Source organism: Scyliorhinus torazame, chromosome 10 (genome assembly GCF_047496885.1).
Source record: "Scyliorhinus torazame isolate Kashiwa2021f chromosome 10, sScyTor2.1, whole genome shotgun sequence".
Classification (NCBI taxonomy): Eukaryota; Metazoa; Chordata; class Chondrichthyes; order Carcharhiniformes; family Scyliorhinidae; genus Scyliorhinus; species Scyliorhinus torazame.
In genome coordinates, this window is record NC_092716.1 from 94,494,916 (window position 1) to 94,518,260 (window position 23,345).

General features: G+C 53.3%; 1 long non-coding RNA gene across 1 annotated transcript in view; it reads right to left on the reverse strand.

The window, feature by feature from the left end:
* LOC140384846 (uncharacterized) overlaps positions 1-23,345 on the reverse strand; it is a 409,015-nt gene that overhangs the window by 381,688 nt on the left and 3,982 nt on the right. Inside the window, exon 2 of the long non-coding RNA XR_011933169.1 lies at positions 7,954-8,058. This is a non-coding gene — a long non-coding RNA (uncharacterized lncRNA). The remainder of the gene's footprint in view (positions 1-7,953; positions 8,059-23,345) is intronic.

Genomic DNA, 23,345 nt, shown 5'->3' on the forward strand with positions numbered 1-23,345 from the left:
GTAGGCATCGAGCTGCGTTACCGATTGATGGTCTGACTGTACTCAATGACCATCCTGTGTTTCTCCCCAGTCTTTACAACTACCACTTGGGCTCTCCAGGGGCTGTTGCTGGCCTCGATGATACCTTTCCGCAGCAGCCACTGGACCTCTGACCTGATGAAGGTCCTGTCCTGGGCACTGTACCGTCTGCTCCTGGAGGCGACGGGTTTGCAATCCGGGGTGAGGTTCGCAAACAGGGAAGGTGGGTCGACCTTAAGGGTCGTGAGGTCGCATACAGTGAGGGGTGGTAGGGGCCCGCTGAATTTCAGGGTCAGACTTTGGAGGTTGCACTGGAAGTCCAGGCCGAGAAGCAAGGCAGCGCAGAGGTTGGAGAGGGCGTAGAGCCGGAGGTTGATGAACTCTACATCCTGGACGGTGAGGGTGGCGGTGCAGAACCCCCGGATCACCACGGAGTGGGATCTGGAGGCCAGGGAAATGTGTTGGGTAATGGGGTGTACCGCGAGGGAGCAGCGCCTTACCGTATCGGGGTGGATGAAGCTCTCCGTGCTCCCGGAGTCGAGAAGGCAAGGTGTCTTGTGGCCATCGACTTTCACCGTCGTTGTCGCGGTTGAGAGTTTGTGCGACCGGGACTGGGCAAGCGTGATGGAGGCGAGCTGCGGCTGGTGTTGGTGGGTCCCGGGCTGGTCGGCAGCGGTTGCGGGCGATGAGTGGCCCGATGAGGTGCCTGACGAGCTGGGGTCTTGAGGCGCCATCCAAAATGACGCCGAAGATGGTGGAGTTAAAGGTGGCAGCGCCCACGGGCTGCACAAGGTCTGATGAGGGGAAGATGGCGGCACCCACGGACCGCACATGGGTTGCGGGGGCGAGAATGGCGGCGCCCACGGGTCGCACGTGGGGGTTGCAGGAACAATGGGGCTGGTTACAGCGGCGATCGACCGGGCCTGGCACACCGCAGCGAAATGTCCTTTCTTCGCAGGCCTTGCAGAGTGCGCTCCGCGTCGGGCAGCGTTGGCGGGGGTGTTTTGTCTGCCAGCAGAAGTAGCACTTGGGGCCACCGGGGTTGGCTGGCTCCCGCGTGGCGCAGGGTTGGGGTTGGCTGGGGGCGGTCGCTGGTGGGGTCCACGATGACCAGGAGGGGGTCGCCACGCGGTCGGGGGCGTACGGTTGCACATTACGGGAGGCGACCGTTAGCGAGGTCATGTGTTTCTTGATCACCGCGAGGTCGAGCGTGCCCCCTTCTAAGAGGCGTCCACCGATTCTGTCCCGGTGTCAACACTGCGGGTGTTGACACTGACGCAGAATTCGTCGAGTTACACGACAGGAAAGCTGGCGCCACACCTGGACTGATTCCGCTACTGTTAAGGGCTAGCACCGGCAGCATCACGTGGAACACAATCGATTCCAATGAGAAACGATGCCGGATTTACTGGTTTTGCGATTGACACTCAGGAGGCTGACAAGCTGCATCCGCAGAGACACACTTCACTCCCCACACACACTATCCCCGCCAACAAGATGACAGCAAGACCGAGGTGAGCTGGAGACCCCCCTGGACGCGGTGGAGGAGTGGAGGATGACCCTGTACCCCAGCCTGGGTTGGCCAACTGCCAACTGCCGCCATTTGCCGTGCCTGGGCACAGGTGGCAGAGGCGGTCAGTCTGGACCGGCCTGCAGTGCTGAAAAAAATTGCGCAACCTCCTCAGGACGGCCAGGGTGAGTAGGCAGCACTGTGCCCCTGGCACTAACCTCCGTCACAACCACCCTCTCACCCGGAGGGTGGCCGAACTCCCATCCTGCACTACATGCCGGTACCCTTACCGGCTGCCATGGCCGCTCCCTGGGCTGCATGTGCGGACTGTCTAACACTGTTGTTTTCTGTTTGCTCCCCCCCAGGAAAAGGCCGTGCACAAACACCGGGAGCAGACAAGACAGGAGGGGGACGGCCCGACCTGCGGTCCCTCGCCATGACAGAGCAGAAGGCCTTGGATGTGGTCGGTGGCCCGGAGGAAAGGGAGGTCACCGAGGTGGAGTTCGGCCGCGAGGGAGGAAGTGAGACCCTGCTTAGTTGCGGTTGCCCATGACATGTGTGCCAACCCGCCCCAACACCACCCCCACACCACCCTACCCTACACCACTCCCACCTTCTCACCCTACACCACCCCCATCCTCAACACCCACCCCCCCCACCTGCACGCCCATTCCCACTCCCCCCCCCCCGACCCGCAGTCTTTTTTTTTTAGAAAATATTTTATTGAGGCATTTATAATTTTAACAATTTTCAACGTCAAATGTGAACAAAAACAGAAAAACAACAATATAACCATCCGAGCACAAACCCCAGCCAACATGGGTGACACAAACAGGGACACCAACCCCTCTGTTGGTTCTCCTGTCCTTACCCGTCTCTCCTATGCCTCCCGTCTCTCCCATGCATCCCCTTGCACCCCCCCCCCCCTCCCCCGCTGACAGCTCAAGAAGGGGATGAACGGCTGCCACCTCAGATCAAACCCCTGCAACGAAACCCGCAAGGCAAATTTAATTTTCTCAGGTCTGACAAACCCCACCAAGTCGCTAACCCACACCCCCGACTTCGGGGGCTCCGGGTCCCTCCAACATAGTAAGATCCGTCTCCGGGCCGTCTGGGAGGCAAAGGCCAGGACATCGGCCTCTCTCAACCCCTGGGCTCCCGGGTCTTCCGACACACCGACGATCACCATCTCTGGACTCGGCGCCACCCTCACTTGTAAGACCTCTGACATGACGTCAGCAAACCTCTGCCAGAAACCCCTCAGTCTCGGACGCACCCAAATCATATGTACATGGTTCGCAGGACCCCCCACACCTATCCTCCGCCTCCTCAAAGAATTTGCTCATCCGGGCCAAAGCAGTCTAATCATGCGTCTTATCTTGTGTCTTGCAGGAGCTTCTGGAGATGGGGCGGGTGCATCTGGCGTCCCCCGCCCCCAGGCAGTGCCACAGCCGGAGATCCCATCAATCGTGGACATGCAGTCACAGAGCCAGGGACTACATGAGGGGATGTCGGCGAGTATCTAGTACCTGCAGGTGCAGTTGGAGGAGTCCAACCGCATGCAGGAGCAGGAGGTGGTGCCAACCATGCGTGCCACCCAGGTCTACACCACACGGGTCGTATTGGCAGTGGAGGCTTTGGGAGCGATGGTTTTGGCTATGGATCAGCATGTCCAAGACCTGGAGCATTCTGGGAGGGCACTGGCCGAGGCGTGGGACAGGGTTACCGCCTCACAGGCAACCATGTGCCAGAGCGACCTGGAGATAGCAGCGCACCTTCTGAGCATGGCCCAGTCACAGCTGCCCATGGCTGGGAACGTCAGTGGCATTGCCCGGGAGCTGGCTGATGTGATGTGAGAGGCAGCATGGGAGCACAAGTGGCTAGCACTGTGGCTTCACAGCACCAGGGTCCCAGGTTTGATTCCCGGCTGGGTCACTGTCTGTGCGGAGTCTGCACGTTCTCCCCGTATCTGCGTGGGTTTCCTCCGGGTGCTCTGGTTTCCTCCCACAGTCCAAAGATGTGCAGGTTAGGTGGATTGGCCATGATAAATTGCCCTTAGTGACCAAAAAGGTTAGGAGGGGTTACTGGGGATAGGGTGTAAGTGGGTCGGTGCAGACTCGATGGGCCGAATGGCCTCCTTCTGCACTGTACGGTCTATGTGACGCAGCCACAGAGAGAGGTGGCCCAGTCCCAGAGGGAGATGGCTGATGTGACACAAACTCAGAAGGTGGTGGCACAGTCACAGCGTGATGTGGCGCAGTCCCAAACGGAGATGGTCCATTCCCTGTGCTCCTTGCCCACGAGCGTGCCTCCAGGACTGGCAGGACCAGATGGCAGGGGAGCCTCAGAGGATGGGTGGATGTGGTGGGTGGTCCGTGCTCCCCCCCTCCCCCCCAGTGTCCCAACCACTGTCAGACCAAGGATTCGGTGGGACCGTGTGATGGAAGGGCCAGCTCGTATGCAGGGATCATCCTTGTGGACGGTAGGAAGTGCTACCGTGGGCAGGAGTCAGATGTTGTCAAACGATGCGGAGCACCAGAGTTCATCGCAGAGCGGGTCGTCATCATCCTCCATCCCATGGACCAGACCCGCTGTTACTGCTAGCCCAGTGCCCCCACCCCGTAGTGTGCCAGGTATGTATCACGGAGCGAGTTGTAGGTGGGGGTTGGCTGGGGGGAGGGGTGAGATGCAGTGTCCGTGTCCCTGGCCAGTTTCCCCCCTCCCCCTTAGTCGGTGAACTTGGAGGTGATCAGAGTGTCCCATGCACGTTGGCCCTGGCGTACACATCGTGCGGCCTCCCACGCCTGCATGGGCCCCATGTTCTGCCCATCCTCGCCCACCCCCCGCAACTTCCTCATCAGACAAGGTCTGGCGTTCCTCCTCCTCCTCTAGCACATCGCCCCTCTGCCGCGCGATGTTGTGGAGGACACAGTAGGCCACCACGATGTGGGTGACCCTTTCACCATCATACTGGAGGGCCCCCCCAGGGCGGTCCAGGCACCTGAACTGCATATTTAGGCAGCCGAAGCACCGCTCGCTCACGCTGCTGGTTGCTGTATGGGCGGCATTGCAGCGGGTCTCCACGTTGGTCTGTCGCTTCCAGGTCGGTGTCATCAGCCACGACCGCAGCGGATAACTCCTGTCATCCAGGAGCCACCCCTCCAGCTTTGGGGGGGCATCTCGAACAGGAATCGTCGAGTGTGCCAGGATGAAGGCGTTGTGCACACTGCCCAGGTATCGGGCGCAGACATGTATGATGCGTAACTTATGATCACATATCAGCTGCATGTTCATCGAGTGGAACCCCTTTCTGTTTGTGTAGAGCGGCCTGTCATCTGCAGGTTCTCTAGGGAACATGCATCCCGTCGACCACCCCCTGGACACGGCATCCCGTCGATCACCCCCTGCACACGGCATCCCGTCGACCACCCCCTGGACACGGCATCCCGTCGATCACCCCCTGCACACGGCATCCCGTCGACCACCCCCTGGACACGGCATCCCGTCGATCACCCCCTGCACACGGCATCCCGTCGACCACCCCCTGGACACGGCATCCCGTCGATCACCCCCTGCACACGGCATCCCGTCGATCACCCCCTGGACATGGCATCCCGTCGATCACCCCCTGCACACGGCATCCCGTCGATCACCCCCTGGACATGGCTTCCCGTCGATCACCCCCTGCACACGGCATCCCGTCGATCACCCCCTGGACACGGCATCCCGTCGATCACCCCCTAGACACGGCATCCCGTCGATCACCCCCTGCACACGGCATCCCGTCGATTACCCCAGAGACACGGCATCCCGTCGATCACCCCCTGCACACGGCATCCCGTCAATCACCCCCTAGACACGGCATCCCGTCGATCACCCCCTAGACACAACAAGATGGCTGCCTTTCAGGCCGTGGTAATGGCGGTCCATGACTAGAAACCGCCCCAGTCCCATGAATGGTCACCCTGGCCACTCGGCCTGTTCCCCCAGTCATCCTCCCCCGGCCCTGGGAGGGCTCCTCCCCACCCAGGCCAGGCAGCCACAGTCACTCCTCTCTGTGTCCTACATCCTCTCTCTCCCTCATCAGCCACGACGCTGGTTTAACGATTTGTAGAAGCACAAGTGAACCGCGCCGTCGGGGACTCGGCCCATCGGAGGCGGAGAATCGCAGAGGCCCCGGAGAATATAGGATCGGGCCAACTAATGAAATGCAAGCGGTGTTTACTGGATGTGCATTCCGGACCGTATTGACGCCGCTGTCGAGGTGACGGAGAATTGCGATTTGGCTTCAAATCGGCGACCACCGTGATTTTGGTGTCGGAACCCATTCTCCGCCCAATTGTGTTCCGCGACTTCAGCGTCAGTCAACGGAAAATCCCGACCTTAGTTTCTGAAACCGAGAATACCTCTGAAACCATTCAGTATGTACCCTGGCAAATCCTCTGAGAATTCATCAATTTAAATATGACACCACCTCTCACTCCTCCAAACATTTCAGAGAATAGAAGCTCATTCTACTCTATTGTTTATCATAGGGTAATCCTCAAAGCTTTAACAAAGGCTCATCTGGATTCGAAACGTTAGCTCTTTTCTCTCCCTACAGATGTTGCCAGACCTGCTGAAATTTTCCAACCTTTTCTCTTTGGTTTCAGATTCCAGCATCCGCAGTAATTTGTTTTTATTTTTTACATGGTGAGTCTGATGGTGGGATGGAATTTATTGATGTCATGGTGCAGTCGTTTCAGTGATTCTTCGCCGTGGGTCCAAAGGAAAAAAAAAGAGGTCTAGTTCGAACTTGTGCATGAAGATGTTGGCATATTGAGGTGTGAATTTGGTCCCCATGGCTGTTCCGTGTGTCTGGATGAAGAACTTCTTGTCGAAGGTGAAGACGTTGAGATCCAGGATGAAGCGGATGAGTTGCAGAATTGCGTCTGGAGATTGGCAGTTGTCGGTGTTGAGTACTGAGGCTGTTGCAGCAATGCCGTCATCATGGGGGATGCTGGTGTAGAGTGCCGAGACGTCCATTGTGACGAGGGGTGCTGACTTTCTGCAAGAAGTCCTTGTGTCGCGACAGAAGCTGGGGGTTCCTTGTACGATGGGTTTCAAGATGCCCTCGATGTTGCCAGAGATGTTCTACACAGGGTCCCTTGGCCTGAAACAATGGGACGGCCTGGTTTGTTGGCCTTGTGTATTTCCAGGAGACAGTAGAGATCTCCAACACGGGGAGTATGTGGGATGAGAGCACGTAGGGTGCTCTGAAGGTCTGGATCCAAGGTCTTGATCAGTCTGTTGTGTTGGCGGGTGTGGTTTTGGGTCGGAACTGAGGGTAACCGTCTGTAGTGTTCCTGGTTGTTGAGTTGGTGGTTTCCTTCTTTGCAATAGTCCGTTCTGTTCAGTGAACGAACAGTAACTCCAAACAAACCTGTTGGACTTTAACCTGGTGTTGTAAGAATTCTTACTGTAATTTTTTGTTGAAATCGCAGGCTAATATTTTGTGATTCATGTACAATCAGTCAGTTTATTTAAATAATCTACTTTTCTATTCTTCTTAGCAAAGTGGATAGTCCTGCACTTCTTCACATTCTGCTTCATTTATCATTTTCTTTCTTAGTTTATATATTTTTTCTTTGCAGCCTTTTTGTGTCCTCCACAATCTAGAGTAGTCTCTTTTGTTTGAAATATATCAACACAATGACATTTAACAAACAACAGAGAGAGAAAACAGGGAGCCGCAGCCAAATATCCAGACATCAGTAACACTAAAAGTTTATTATTATGTGTTCTAACAGGGCACTTTGATCATCATAATATAAATGGAAGATGCAACACGGATATAAGAAAGGCAAATTCTGTTGATTGGGATAGCCAGGGATAGAGCAGTACCCATGCTGCAGTGAATGCTGTTCATTCGACAGATGTTCTTTCATCTTCTGCCACCTTGCATTGACCTGAATGGCCCATGTTTTAGTCTGCAAATGGACTTTGATGCTTTGAAGGCTGCCCTTAGTGCAGAATTTGTGAGTGTGGTTTCTAGGCGCAGATTAATTTGTTAAAATGCAAACCTAATACTGTCAGTAAGTGTTTTGCAAGGTGTCTTTCTTTTGGTAGTGTGGGCTCATGCAGATTTCAGTGTACAAATCCTTAAATGTGGAGAGACAGGTTAAGAAAAGGCATTGATGGAAGTGCTTGCATTATATAGCACCTTTCATAGCCTCAGGTTATTGCACAGTACTTTACGGCCAGTGGATTAATTTTAAAGTGATATCATTGTTATATGGGAAAGTTAAGAAAGCAAATCGTTTTGGGGGCTTTAATAGAGGAGGATCAAATATGAAAAGCCTCAGTCACTCAGTTGCAACAAATAAAAACAAATTGGAAGATTGCAACTTAATTCTAATGGAATAAGAAGCAGTAATATAACTTACCACCTCCTTGCACGTGTAGGAAAATGAGGACAAACAAAATAAAACATTTTGTTTTCCATGTGAATGTACTCCCCCTTGGATTTTCCATTTTACAGATGTATTGACCTGTTCAGAGATAGAAACATTCAATGATAAGACACCAAATAGAAGAATCCTCGAAATCCAATGCAAGTTCATTGAGCGTAAACCAGAGGGTAGCAATACAGGTTGTTGGCTGACAGAAGTGCAAACTTGCTGGGTTAAAATGGAAATATCAATGTGCAATGTTCTCAGTAATCACTAGGGTTGGAATATTGGCAGAGGTACAGGAGAGATATAAATAAATAAACTGGTCCTGAAATATCAAAAAGTGTTCTTATTACAGGAAGTGCAATATTGAAAGGGTGCCCCGATCTCTACATGAGCTTCAGGATCCCCCACACTCCCCACCTATAGACAATGCCACCCCCTGCAGACAGGGGCCTTACCCCAGCCCCCACATGAGCACAACCCGCTCTGGGATCTCTGAGGACACCTCCCCTTTCAGGCCATCCCACTCCCACTTTCTGGACCCCCGCTTCCTTCACTCCCCCAATCTCTATGAAGCCCCTTCATACCCTGCCTTCATCCTTCACGCTTCATATCCCCCCCCTCCCCATTTCATGAGCTTGGCCTCCTCTCAAGACCCCGATCCTTTGCAGTGCCAACCCGGAACCCAGGAATCCGGGTGCCAGGGGAATTGCCAGGGTACTGCTTTGCCCTGTCCCCGACCACCGTGGGACTGTAATGGCCTCCGAGACCCTACAGAGTGACCATCACGCCGGTGCCCAGATGAGGCCTCGCCAATGCAGCCAGTGACTCCTGGAAGCCAGGAGAATATGGCCTCAACCAGGCTGCACATATTTAAATGAGCCTAATGGCTTAATTAAATATCATTACCTGGATCACAGTTAGCAATTCAGATCGCGCTGGCGCCACGGGTTGGGTGACTAACGCTATTCAGCTGGTGCGCTCAGATTGGCACCAGGCACGACGGGATGGTAGAATCGCACCCTTTGTTTCTCATTGCATTTTTGTTCAGGAATTCTTTTCCTTAATAAATATTAAAGTTTATAAACCACAAAATCAACAACTCCAAATAAACAAAATACCATATTACATCCGCCGCCATCCTCAGCCCTAATGCGAGACAAAGAGAACCCTTAGTTCCCCCCAACCCCCTCCCCCCAATTCCGGTTCAGGAATTCTTAACTGGTTCCACGATATTCATTTTGATGCCCTTCACATTTCATGTTGCTCTGCTCCAAAACAGCGGGGAGCACTACCTCAGGTATCACTTCTTAACGTTAGACTGTGTGCAGCAAGACATGCAGGAAATACCTGATGGGGGAAGATTTGAGAGTAGCTCTGATATACCCTGGGCTGGATTCTCCGTTTCAGGGACTGTGTCCCTTTTGCCGTCGTGAAAACTGTGGCCTTTCACGCCATAAAAATTGGCACCAAAAGGCCACATAGTCACAGCCCTGCAGGAGGCTAGCAGGGACCCGTCGTGAAGCTCACAGGTCCGGCTGCAGGTTCGGGCCCCCGCACTTCCGGGTCAGAGACCGCGCATGCGCAAGGCGGCGGCCTCCAGCGTTCACTCCGTGCTTCTTGGCGGACTCAGACCGCGGAGCTGGACAGTGTAAGTAGTGCCCCTAATTGGCTGCACACCTGACTCGGACCGCTCACCCTGGTCCCGCATGAGGACCCCCGTACCCTCCGATCGGCCCCGACCATGGCGGCTGGGGACTGAGTCAGCAGCCTCCATGTGAGTATCCCCAGTGGCAGGACCAGATTATATTCACGTGTCGGGACTTCGGCCGGTTGGGGGCGAAGAATAGTGGGGCGGGCTTCTGGCAATGGCCGCAGGTAGGGGATAAGCGGAGCGGCCAGCACGACGCTGGAGCGGTTCACGCCGCTCCAGCCTCCTTTTGCGGCGCCAAATGGATGCCATGCCAACCCGCGCATGCGCAGTTGGGCTTCTTTAGCGCGCTGGCTCCAACTCAACATGGCGTCGGTGTTCAGGGGCTGGCCGCGCCAGAAAGTAGGCCCGGGGGGGCGGGAGAGGTCTGCCCGCCGATCAGTGGGCCCCGATCGCGGGCCAGACCCCATCGGAGGCCGCCCCTGGTGAAGGAGTCCCACCCCCCACCCCCCACGGCCACCCCCCGACCGCTCGCACAGAGTTCCCGCAACCAGGGGTGAACGGCACCAGCGGGACTCTGTCGTATCGACGCGGCCGCTCGGCCCATTCAGGTCGGAGAATCGACTGCCTCGCCGATTCCAGTGGCCAGCGGACGGCGCCGCGCCAAACGCGCCGGCGCAAATGCCGCCGATTCTCCACACCTCGGAGGATCGCGGGCCGGCGTTGTGCCGTCGTGGCACGGTTGCGGCGATTCTCCGGTCCGGCGCGGGGCTCGGAGAATCCCCCCTGTATACTTAGTTGCCTGTCAGGTCTAGAGAGGATATAATCCATTGTAAATTTGATATTGACTTGGAAAATTGTTTGTACCACCCAAAACTGCAAATTTAGCTATTGGAACCTCCTTCTATTCAGAAAGTTCAGGAGCTTTACTGTCAGAGTTTGCAATACAATGCATTTGCCTTCTATTGCACTCTGCACTTTGAGAAACCCCGCAAGTGAACTAAAACCATAACACCCAATCATGCTGCTTTGCGATTATTCCCGAAGTGGATGATATGCCCATGTGTCATGCAAGTTACGTCAGTGACCTGATGAATTTGGCTGCACGTGCCCATTGTTATGGGTCCGGGTTTACAGAACCCCAAAGTGTTTCATGGCGTTCAACCGACCCACAACTTTTAATAGATTGTGGTGTGGGAAGCACACAACGTACTCTCCAGGTGTGATACAGCAATTATGGACAAATGGTTTTTAAAACAAAACAATGTTTAATCTATGAACTCAAGTTAACCTTTTAAAAACAAACATTGAATATCTTAACACCCATTACTTCAATGATAACCCCAAAAGACTACAACACTAAATAATCCTTCAAACTATTCCTTTAATCATCCAAAAGGCTTCAAACCTTCAAAAACAGACATGAGGTTACATTCAATATATTTATAGTCTTTGGATTTGCAGACATCAACAGACCATAGAACATAGAACATAGAACAGAGAACGATACAGTGCAGTACAGGCCCTTCGGCCCACGATGTTGCACCAAAACAAAAGCCATCTAACCTACACTATGCCATTACCATCCATATGCTTATTCAATAAACTTTTAAATGCCCTCAATGTTGGTGAGTTCACTACTGTTGCAGGTAGGGCATTCCACGGCCTCACCACTCTTTGCGTAAAGAACCTACCTCTGACCTCTGTCCTATATCTATTACCCCTCAGTTTAAAGCTATGTCCTCTCGTGCCAGCCATTTCCATCCGCGGGAGAAGGCTCTCACTGTCCACCCTATCTAACCCCCTGATCATTTTGTATGCCTCTATTAAGTCTCCTCTTAACCTTCTTCTCTCCAACGAAAACAACCTCAAGTCCATCAGCCTTTCCTCATAAGATTTTCCCTCCATACCAGGCAACATCCTGGTAAATCTCCTCTGCACCCGCTCCAACGCCTCCATGTCCTTCCTATAATGCGGTGACCAGAACTGTACGCAATACTCCAAATGCGGCCGTACCAGAGTTTTGTACAGCTGCAACATGACCTCATGACTCCGGAACTCAATCCCTCTACCAATAAAGGCCAACATTCCATAGGCCTTCTTCACAACCCTATCAACCTGGGTGGCAACTTTCAGGGATCTATGTACATGGACGCCTAGATCCCTCTGCTCATCCACACTTCCAAGAACTTTACCATTAGCCAAATATTCCGCATTCCTGTTATTCCTTCCAGAGTGAATCACCTCACACTTCTCTACATTAAACTCCATTTGCCACCTCTCAGCCCAGCTCTGCAGCTTATCTATGTCCCTCTGTAACCTGCTACAACCTTCCACACTGTCGGCAACACCACCGACTTTAGTGTTGTCTGCAAATGTACTCACCCACCCTTCTGCGCCTTCCTCTAGGTCATTGATAAAAATGACAAACAGCAACGGCCCCAGAACAGATCCTTGTGGTACGCCACTTGTAACTGAACTCCATTCTGAACATTTCCCATCAACCACCACCCTCTGTCTTCTTTCAGCTAGCCAATTTCCAGCTCTGTGTTTCTTCCTGCAGCTCACAGCAAAACACACAGACACTCCCAGCTGCCTCCTCAAACTGAAACCAAAAAGCAGAAGTGAGCTCAGCTCCCCCCACCCTCTGACATCACTTCAGTAATATGATCAGCTCCATTTCTTCAAGGTACATTGCTTAAACATCCATTTCTTAAAGGTACTCTCACATGACACCGTGTAGAGGCTAGCATAGCTTGATCATAGCCACTTTTGTGAACTGTAGTTTGCCCTTGCTGAGCTCCTCATTGAGGCCTTCATGGGCTTTGCATGTCCCTGGAGGAGAGGCATTATGTCATGGGGTACATCTTCCTCAGATGCTGCATTCCTTCCCTTTCCTCCAACAGCATCCCCAAAACGAGGAGCAGGTCTGCGCACTACCATGCATGTGTGTTGGCACGTGAGAGTACCCTTTAAGACATGGGCGTTTAAGAAACGTACCTTTAAGAAATGGAGCTGCTCATATTACTGCAGTGATGTCAGAGTGTGGGTGGAGCTGAGCTCCACTTCTGCTTTTTGGTTTCAGTTTGAGAAAGCTTGGGTGTGTCTGTGAGCTGAACTGCTGTTGATCTCTGCCATGAAGGACCATCTCTTAATCATTTGGTGAATTCAGAATTATAAATGATTTCAGTATTGAATGTAAACCCTAATGTGCTCCTGTTTAGAGGTTTGTTAAGTTTTTGGATGTTAAAAGAACAGAATACAGGTTACTTAGTGTTGTATTCTTTGGGGGGAGTATTTGAATTAATGGTTGCTAAGATATTCACTGTTTGTTTTAAAAAGGTTAACTGAGTTCATAGAATAAACATTGTTTTGTTTTAAAAACCACTGGTCCATTTTCTGCTGTACCACACCTGTAGAGTGGGCCGTGTGCTCCCCATACCACAATCTATTAAAAGTTGTGGGTCAGGTGAACTCCATGATATGCTTTGGGGTTCTCTAAAACCTGACCAATAACAGTGTTGACTGGCAGTGAGTGGTGTGGGAGCTTGTTCTTCCTCCTCCTCCATTAAATTGTGAAACAGGGAATTTCCATGAGAGTCATAGAGTGCGATTCAGTGGACTAAAGTTAAAGTCTGGTTTTAGGTGTGTTTGGTGAAGAGTTTCACGATGACTGCTTGGCGAGATTACAGCCCATATTCAATGGCAAAAATGAGCCTCCATGAGATTCTCAATATTACTGACTCCCGCGCCATCTGATTCACCCGACTCGTGCCTGAACAGCTCACCACTAACAAGGGGTTGCTGCTTTTAAACGCTCCCTCACCACTCACTCCCAGTCAACTCACATGCATGGTAGTGTGCAGACCTGCACCTCACTTTGGGGATGCTGACATGGCCAGGTTCTCAATGCTGTGAATGAGAGGTGGTCGGAGGACCAGCCGCAAGGTCAGCAATGCTGCCTGGGAGTGGCAGTGGCTGTCAGTGCGGGCAGCATGACCAGGAGGCCCGCCGTCCAATGTCGGAAGACCAATGACCTCCAATGAGCTGCAAGGGTATGTTACCACCTCTCTCCTGCCACCCCGCAAATTCCCAACCTCCCTCCTCCCAATCCACATCACCTCTCACCCTCCCCCCATCCCATCTTCTTGCTTGTTCCTCAGAACCTCCTGGCATGTGTGTGCACCATGTGTGGTGCGCACACATGCCACCTGCTATAGACCCCCCCACCCTCCCAACCCATCAAGCCTGTGGCCCACATCACCCTCTCTTTGTCCCTGCAGGAGAAGATAGCCCATAATGACAGGAAAGGGCCAAGACAAGGGGAGGGATCCAGAGATTTGAGTCCTCACCCCAATAAGGAACGGGGCTTGGAAATCACAGGGTCTCCCGAGGAGAAGGTTGGCCTGCCTCACAGGGGTGAGGATCCAATGCCCCTTCACCCAGATGACCTCTCTCAAGTGAATAGTTCAAGTGAGACAAAATGATCCTTCCCTCTCCCTGACCACTGGCGGGATTCTCCGACCCTCTCTGCCGGAATCGCGCCCAGCGCGGGAGTGGAGAATAGCTGTTCACGCCGGAAATCCGCAAGTCCCGCCCGTGCGGTCCACGTGGCATCAGTTGGGGGCCGTTGCAACAGGCCCCCGTGGCGATTCTCCGCGGTCGACTGGCCAAACTCCAGCCGGCGTGGTTTACATCTGGCACCACCTGCGATCGCTGTGGCGGTCATGGTGGGTGGGGGAATCTGACTCCAGCGGGGGGGGTGGGGGGGGGGGGTCTCCGGTGGCCTGGCCCATGATCGAGGCCACCGATCGGCGGCCCATCGCAAACTGGGGGGGACCTACCTTACTCCGCGCGGGCCTGCTGCGTGGCTCCGCATGTGCGGGTCCACTTGCGGCCGCCGTGAGCATGCGCGGCTGCGCGGTCTGGACAGCAGGGCCCCACCGGCAGCCAGAGCTGCGGGTCGCATGCCGGGGCCCTGCTAGCCACCTGGGAAATTGAGCTCATCACGGACCTCCGAGGTAAAAGTCCGGAGTGATTCTCGCCCGTTATCTGGCGGGCGTGGGGACTTAGTCCCCAAAATGGAGAATCCTGGCCCACATGTCCACTGTCTCATAGGATCTCCATCTGATCAGGCTGGGCCATCTGGAGTCGTACCCACCCTCCCGCCAAGCGAGCAGCTCAAAGGAGATCTCCAAGGAGACCACCATCTGTCATGATATTCAAACACACACATCATGATGGACACACTAACAGGCAAATCAGAGTACACAACACCACAACCAATCACAGACAAGAACACCAACCACATAAAAAGCACGAGCACGACACCTGGAGGTCAGTAGGTCTGGGGAGAAGGAAACAAGAAAGAGCTGTTGAAACACCACAAGCAGGGAGCCCCCCACGTGCAGAGTGCAAAGACCAAGTTGTAAATAGTGAGTTTAAATAAAGAAGCGTTGTACCATATGCAACTGTGTTGGCTCTTCTGTGTGTCAGAACACCCAACACCACATGGTACAGGAGTGGATCGATACCTGCCTACCAACCTGCCATTCTGGACATGGACCACACCGGCAAACCGCAGCCGATGCAAGTCACGGGGAACCTAGGCACCAACTGGAAGCTCTACAGGCAGCGATTTGACCTGTACATCCGTGCCACCGAAAAACAGAATGTCTCGGATGATTCGAAGATTGCAATGCTCCTCTTCTACGCAGGCCCCCACCCAAACGATGTCTTTAATTCACTGGTGTTCGAGGAAGGCGAAAACCAGGCCAAATATGACACGGTCATCCTCAAAATGGACCAGCACTTTCAAACTGAAGTAAACGAAACTTTCGAAAGATACATCTTTCAGCAACGCCTGCAAGGTAAGGAGGAGCTTTTTCAACCCTTTTTGACGCACCTCCGGATTCTAGCGCAGTCCTGCGGTTACGGCACCACCACAGAGTCCATGATCAGGGACCAGATTGTTTTTGGCGTTGCCTCTAGTGGCCTACGCCAGCAGCTTCTTAAAATAAAGAGCCTCACCTTAGCGTCTGCTGTGGAAGCCTGTGTCCTCCATGAAAATGCTGCCTGCCGTTTTGCCCGATTTCAGGCGTCCGAGTTGGCACGGAGGGGGTCCCCAGCCGTCTAATCGGCAAGCCAGGCCGCCCACGACGTTGAACGCATCCAGGCCGTCGATTTCTTCCCGCCCCACGGCCCGGACGACAGCGGCCGCTTCCCGCGCTTTTCGCGGTCTCCCGCGCAGGTGCGCGCCAAGAATAACGGCCACAACGAGGGACGCACTGCGCAGGCGCGCCCACCGCAAGATCGCACTGCGCATGCGCAGTGGCGCAACGAACGTCGTGACGTCATGACGTGCAGCAAGTGTGGAGGTCTACACTTAAAAGGGCAATGTCCTGCAAAATACCGACAGTGCAACAGATGTGCCATGATGGGCCACTACGCAGCCCGCTGTCGTGCGGCTCAACCCATGGATCCGGCGCATCCTCGACAACCTCGCGCACGAGTCAGGACCGTCCAGCCCACGCATCACGACTTCCAGTTAAGTGATGCAGATGACCAGGATGACTTCCGAGTTGCCGTCATTGATGTCAACAAGGTCAATGCCATCAATCCAGACGATGAGTGGTGTGCCACCCTGACGGTCAACCGATCGCGCGTCGCCTTCCGTCTGGACACCGGCGCATCCGCCAACCTGATTGCTTACTCTGCAGTCCAGGCCATGGAGGTCAAACCACCCATCATACCATCCCGGCTTAAGATGGTTGACTATAACGGGAACGTTATCCCGTCCGTAGGATCTTGCCAGCTACAGGTGACTCACAAGAGGTACACGGCCACACTCCCCTTCGAAGTTGTGGGCTCATCAAAGGACTCGTTACTGGGCGCACAAGCGTGTAAGGTCCTTCACCTGGTACAGCGCATCATGTCTCTCTCTCCAGATGAGATATCCGACTTCCCGGATGCTGAGTTCCACGCGAATCTCCATTCCCTCCTCGCTCACAACCAGGAGGTTTTTGAAGGCATGGGGACATTGCCACACACGTACAAGATTCGACTCAGACCGGACGCCATCCCTGTCGTTCACGCACCTCGCAGGGTTCCTGCGCCTCTCAAAGACCGCCTCAAGGCACAACTGCAGATTCTTCAGGACCAAGGGGTCCTATCCAAGGTCACGGAGCCCACGCCATGGGTCAGCTCCATGGTCTGTGTAAAGAAGCCCTCTGGCGAGCTCCGTATATGTATAGATCCAAAAGATCTGAACAACAACATCATGCGGGAACACTATCCCATCCCGAAACGAGAAGACCTCACCAGCGAGATGGCGCGAGCCAACATATTCACTAAATTGGATGCGTCCAAAGGATTCTGGCAGATCAAACTGGACCCGGCCAGCCGAAGACTATGCACATTCAACACCCCTTTTGGCAGATTCTGCTACAACCGGATGCCATTCGGCATCATTTCGGCATCTGAAGTATTCCACCGCATTATGGAGCAGATGATGGAAGGCATCGAAGGGGTACGTGTATATGTGGACGATATCATCATTTGGTCCACCACTCCGCAGGAACACATGCATCGTCTTCGACGTGTCTTCACCCGCATACGGCAAAATGGCCTGCGTCTCAACCGTGCGAAGTGTGCTTTCGGCCAGACGGAGCTGAAATTCCTCGGGGACCACATCTCAAGGTCCGGGGTCCGTCCCGATGCAGACAAGGTTAGCGCCATCACAGCCATGCCACGACCGGCTGACAAGAAGGCTGTCTTAAGATTCCTGGGCATGGTCAACTTCCTTGGGAAGTTCATTCCCAACCTGGCTTCTCATACAACAAACATGCGCCATCTCGTAAAAAAATCGACGGAATTCAACTGGCACCAGTCGCATCAGCGGGAATGGGAGGAGCTCAAGCACAAACTGGTCACGGCACCAGTGCTGGCCTTCTTTGACACGACTCGCCCTACAAAGATCTCAACAGACGCCAGCCAATCTGGTATTGGAGCGGTACTCCTGCAAAAAGACAGCACGTCATCATGGGCCCCGGTTGCGTATGCCTCACGAGCCATGACCCCTACCGAACAGCGCTACGCGCAAATCGAAAAAGAATGCCTGGGCTTGTTAACTGGACTGGACAAGTTCCACGACTATGTGTATGGCCTGCCACGATTCACGGTCGAAACTGACCACCGCCCCCTGGTCAACATCATTAACAAAGACCTGAACGACATGACTCCTCGCCTCCAGCGCATCTTACTCAAACTCAGGAGGTACGATTTTGAACTGATCTACACTCCGGGGAAGGAACTCATAGTGGCGGACACTCTTTCCCGAGCAGTGAGCACACCACCAGATGCGGAGGGGTTCGTGCGTCAAATTGAGGCACACGTGACTCTGACAGCAGCAAATATGCCAGCTGATGATCCTTGTCTGGCCCACATACGCGCAGAGACGGCGACTGACCCTCTGCTGCAGCGAGTGATGCGCCACATGACGGAAGGGTGGCTAAAAGGGCAGTGCCCCCAGTTTTATAATGTGCGAGATGATCTCACCAATATAGACGGGGTCCTTATGAAATCGCATAGGATCGTCATTCCACACAGTGTGCGCCAGATGATTCTTCGTCAACTACACGAAGGCCACTTGGGCGTCGAAAAATGCAGACGAAGGGCCCGGGAGGCGGTATATTGGCCGGGTATTAATGAAGACATAGCCAACATGGTGCTCAACTGCACAACCTGTCAGAGGTTTCAGCCAGCGCAACCTCCGGAAACACTTCTACCACACGAGATGGTGACGTCCCCCTGGGCGAAGGTGGGTGTTGACCTATTTCACGCGCTCGGCAGAGATTACATTGTTATTATAGACTACTTCTCAAACTACCCGGAAGTCATGCCTCTCCATGATCTGACGTCGTCCGCAGTCATTGGGGCCTGCAAGGAAACGTTTGCTCGCCACGGCATTCCAAGGACTGTCATGTCAGACAATGGACCTTGTTTTGCCAGCCGTGAATGGTCGTCCTTTGCCGCAGCATATGGTTTCACTCATGTGACATCCAGCCCTCTGCATCCACAATCGAACGGGAAGGCTGAAAAGGGTGTCCACATCGCAAAGCGGCTCCTGTGCAAGGCGGCTGATGACGGATCGGACTTTAACCTTGCCTTGCTGGCCTATCGATCGGCCCCGTTATCCACGGGCCTCTCGCCAGCGCAGCTACTAATGGGTCGCTCCCTCAGGACGACGGTACCTTCCGTCCTGGCACCGACAACAGACCATGAGGCGGTTCTTCGGAACATGCAACTGCAGCGTGATCGCCAGAAAGGTCGGTACGACACACGAGCGACGGACCTGCCCCCCCTGTCCTCCGGAGACAAAGTACGCGTCCATCAACCGTATGGTGGCTGGTCAGCACCGGCCGAAGTCCTCCGACAAGTGGCTCCCCGCTCGTTCCTGGTTCGCATGCCGGATGGTTCCGTGCGTCGCCGCAATCGGCGCGCCCTTCGCCGACTTCCACGCTCACAGCCACACAACACGCCAGATCCTCAACAGGCTTCCGAGGATGACTTTGTGGAGCTGCCGCACATCACGCCCTTTCCATCGCCACCCATGGCCATGCCTGCACAGCAGCCGGTGGTTCTTGATCCACCCTTAAGGCGGTCAACCCGAATTCGTCGCAAACCCATTAGAATGGACTTATAATACAGTTCATATGTTTAATAAGTTGGACAATTTTACATGATAACCTGTTGTTGTTTATCGTTCCAGATGTCGTCTGACTGGACAACTGTTCAAATTTTTTTTTCTTCTTCTCTCGTTCGCATTTCTGTTATGTTATGGTACAACTGGATTCATGTGACGCACTCGACATCGCCCCATGTACATAGTTCCGTCATAGACACATGCTGCACACGACACACACACACTCTTAGATGCACTCACGTCACGATCATATTTATTACCACGTAGGCACATATCTTTGTAAAAAGGGGGGATGTCATGATATTCAAACACACACATCATGATGGACACACTAACAGGCAAATCAGAGCACACAACACCACAACCAATCACAGACAAGAACACCAACCACATAAAAAGCACGAGCACGACACCTGGAGGTCAGTAGGTCTGGGGAGAAGGAAACAAGAAAGAGCTGTTGAAACACCACAAGCAGGGAGCCCCCCACGTGCAGAGTGCAAAGACCAAGTTGTAAATAGTGAGTTTAAATAAAGAAGCGTTGTACCATATGCAACTGTGTTGGCTCTTCTGTGTGTCAGAACACCCAACACCACAATCGAGGCATCATAGTTGTCACCCCCACCTTCCACAGAGTCATGCAACGTTAGTGGTCAGGCTTCTGGAGCACAATCTGGTGAGCACCACACAGTTGCTTTTGCACATCAGGTTGAGGCAGGAAGATCCAGGGGAGACAGCAGTCGGAGGGCTGGGGTGGAGGATAGCTGTGAACGATGTGGGAGGGGCCCAGCTAATCATGTTCATATCTTCTGGTCATGCCCAAAGTTGGAGAAATTTTGGGAATCGTTTTTAAACACCATGTCAGAGGTCTTACACGTAGATTTGGAGCCTTGTCCCCAGCCAGATGCCAAGCCTCTGGACAAGGTTCCCCCAAAGGCTGCAGATGATAGACCAGAGCTGTGAGATTTAGGAGGGGGTGTCGGTGACATTCCAGCAACTGCAAGGCCAATTGGAGGAGTTCCAAGGCTGCAGGTGCAGGAGATGGCACTGTCAATGCGTGGCACCGAGGCCAACACTGCTAGGGTGGCGACTGCAGTGGAAAATCCTGGAGCATGATGCCTGTATCGTTTTTAAAAATATATATTTTTATTCAGATTTTCAATAATTAAACATTTTTACAAAAATTAAACACAAATCCAACACAAATCACTGCTCCCTACCCCAAACTACACCCCCCCCCCCCCCCCGCCCCACTCCTTGACGGCAATCAGATCCCCAAAGTGTAAGGCAAACAAACCCCATGTCTTGTGGAATCCTCATCCGTCCCTCTCAGCAAATTTCATGTACTCCAAGTACAGGAAATCCATTAGGTCCCCAGACACACCGAGGCACAAGGGGGAGAAGCTGCCCTCCATCCCAACAGAACCCTCCTGCAAGCAATCAAAGAGGCGAAGGCTAAGACATCTGCCCCCTCACCCGTCCACAACTCCAGTAGGTCTGACACCCGAATATGGCCTCCAGGGGACCAGGCTCCAAATCTACGTGTAGGACCTCCGACCTGGTACTAAAAAACAATTCCCAAAATTTCTCCAATTTCGGACAGGACCAGAAGATATGAACATGATTAGCTGGGCCCCTCCCGCACCATTCACAGCTGTCCTCCACCCCTTCAAACAGCCGGCTCATCCTTGCCTTCGTTGGGTGCGCCCTGTGCACCACTTTTAATTGAATCAACCCCAGCTACGCGCACGAGGTTGAGGTATTAACCCTCAATAGTACCTCGCACGATAATCCCTCCTCCAAAGCTGTCCCCAGCTCCTCCTCCTACTTGGCCTTAATCCCTTCCATGGACACCTTATCCTCCATGATCCTACCGTAAATTGCCGCAACAACCCCACACTTCAGCCCCATCACCAACAGCACTTCTCCAGCAACGAAGAGGATGGTACTACCAGAACGTTCTGGAAGGCCTTTCTCCCGAAGTTCTGCACCTGCATGTATCTGAAGCCCTCCTCACTCTGGATCCCAATCTTCACCCCCAACTCCGCCAAGCTTGTGAACCACTCCTCCAAAAATATCCTTCACCCCTCTCTCCCATCTCCAAAACCTCGCATCCACCCTCCCTGGCCCAAACCCATGGTTCTCTCTTATCGGCATTACCCTCGAGCCTGCCCTCAACTTAAAGTGCTGCCGGAATTGCCTCCAAATCTTCAAAATGGCTACCACCACAGGACTCTCCGAATACCTTTCTGGGGCAAATGGTAGCGGTGCACCCGCAACCTGACTCCTTACAGGAATCTGCCTACATTCGCACCCATAAATTCCATCTCCCTACTCCAGCCTCACAGCTTCCCCGCAATCACCGCCCAATAATAGTATAACAAGTTTGGAAGGGCCAACTCCCTGACTGCCGCCCCCTTTGGAGCACTGCTTTCCTTATCCGAGCCACCTTCACTGTCCACACAAACCATGAGACCAACCTATCCAACCCTTAACAAATGACTTTGGTTAAAACACTGGCAGACACTGAGACAGTGTGGCAGAATGTTCATCTTCACTGCCTGCACCCGGCCTGCCAACTGCAAGGGGAAATGATCCCACCTGCAGAAATCCTCCTTCACCCTCCCCACCAGGCTCGTGAAATTAAACTGATGAAGTTGTGCCCAGTCCTGTGCCACCTGCACCCCCAGGTACCTAAAATGAGTTGTCGCCACCTGGAATGGCAACCACCTCCCCCACTCCCATCTCTGCCCCTGGAAAAGACACCACAAAACACTCACTTTTCCCTAAATTTAACGTATACCCCAAAAACGCCCCAAATTTCCTTAGCAGTCCCATTATGTCCCTCACCGACGAGATGTACAATAGCAGATTGTACGCAGACAGAGACACCCTCTGCTTCTGTCTGATCCTCTCCAACCACCTTCAGAAAGCAATCCTCCAACCTCAACGCCACCACCTTCGCCAGTATCTCAGCATCCACGTTCAGTTAAGAAATGGACCTGTACGACCAGCAAAATACCGGATCCTTCTCCTTTTTAATAACAGTGAGATGGATGCCTGCCCATCATCTCCGACAATCCTCCCTAACCATCGCATTCTCAAACATTTTTACCGTCAGCGGTGCCAACGTATCCTTAAATTTTCTATAAATTCCACCGGGAAACCATCCGGCCCCAGCACCTTACCCGACTGCATCTTCCCTATCACTGCCTGTACTTCATCCACCCCCATTGGTTCCCCCAGTATCCGACGTATTCTCCAATGGCTCTGACTTGTACAGGTCCCTATAAAAGTCTTCAAATGCCTTATTCACCTGTTCTGGTGCCACTACCAGCCCGCCTGTCCCATCTCTAATCAGCACAATCTCTCTCATTGCCGACTGACGACAGACCTGGCCCGCCAGCAATCAGCTGGCCTTCGCTCCATACTCATAAACAACTCACCTCAGCTGCTGAACTGCCCTGCCGGTGGATTGAAGATTAAACTTCGCCCGTAACTCCTTCCTCCTCACTAAAGGTCCTGGCACCGGGTCCTTCGCATATCTCCCATCTACCTCCAAACTCTCCTCTATCAGCCGCTGCTGCTCCTCCCACGCCTCCCCACCACCTTCACCTTGAATGAAATGATTTAGCCCCTCACTACAGCCTGTAGTAGGGGCGTTGCCTCCCAGACCACCGACGACGAAACCTCTCCATTCAGTTAAGAACCCACGTACTCCTCAATCACCTTCCCCATTTTAGTACATCTTCCCCATATTATTGGATAAACATATGGATGATAATGGCATAGTGTAGGTTAGATGGCTTTTGTTTCGGTGCAACATTGTGGGCCGAAGGGCCTGTACTGCGCTGTATTGTTCTATGTTCTATGTTCTAGTACACAAATTCAGGACCGGCAACAAACCCACATCTAGCCTCCACGCCGGCCTCTGGGCTGGCCCCATCTCCAAAACCACATCCACCCAGTGTGGAAGATGGCTAGATATCACAATTTCTGAATCCCCTGCCTTCCTCACCCCAGCCAGCAGTG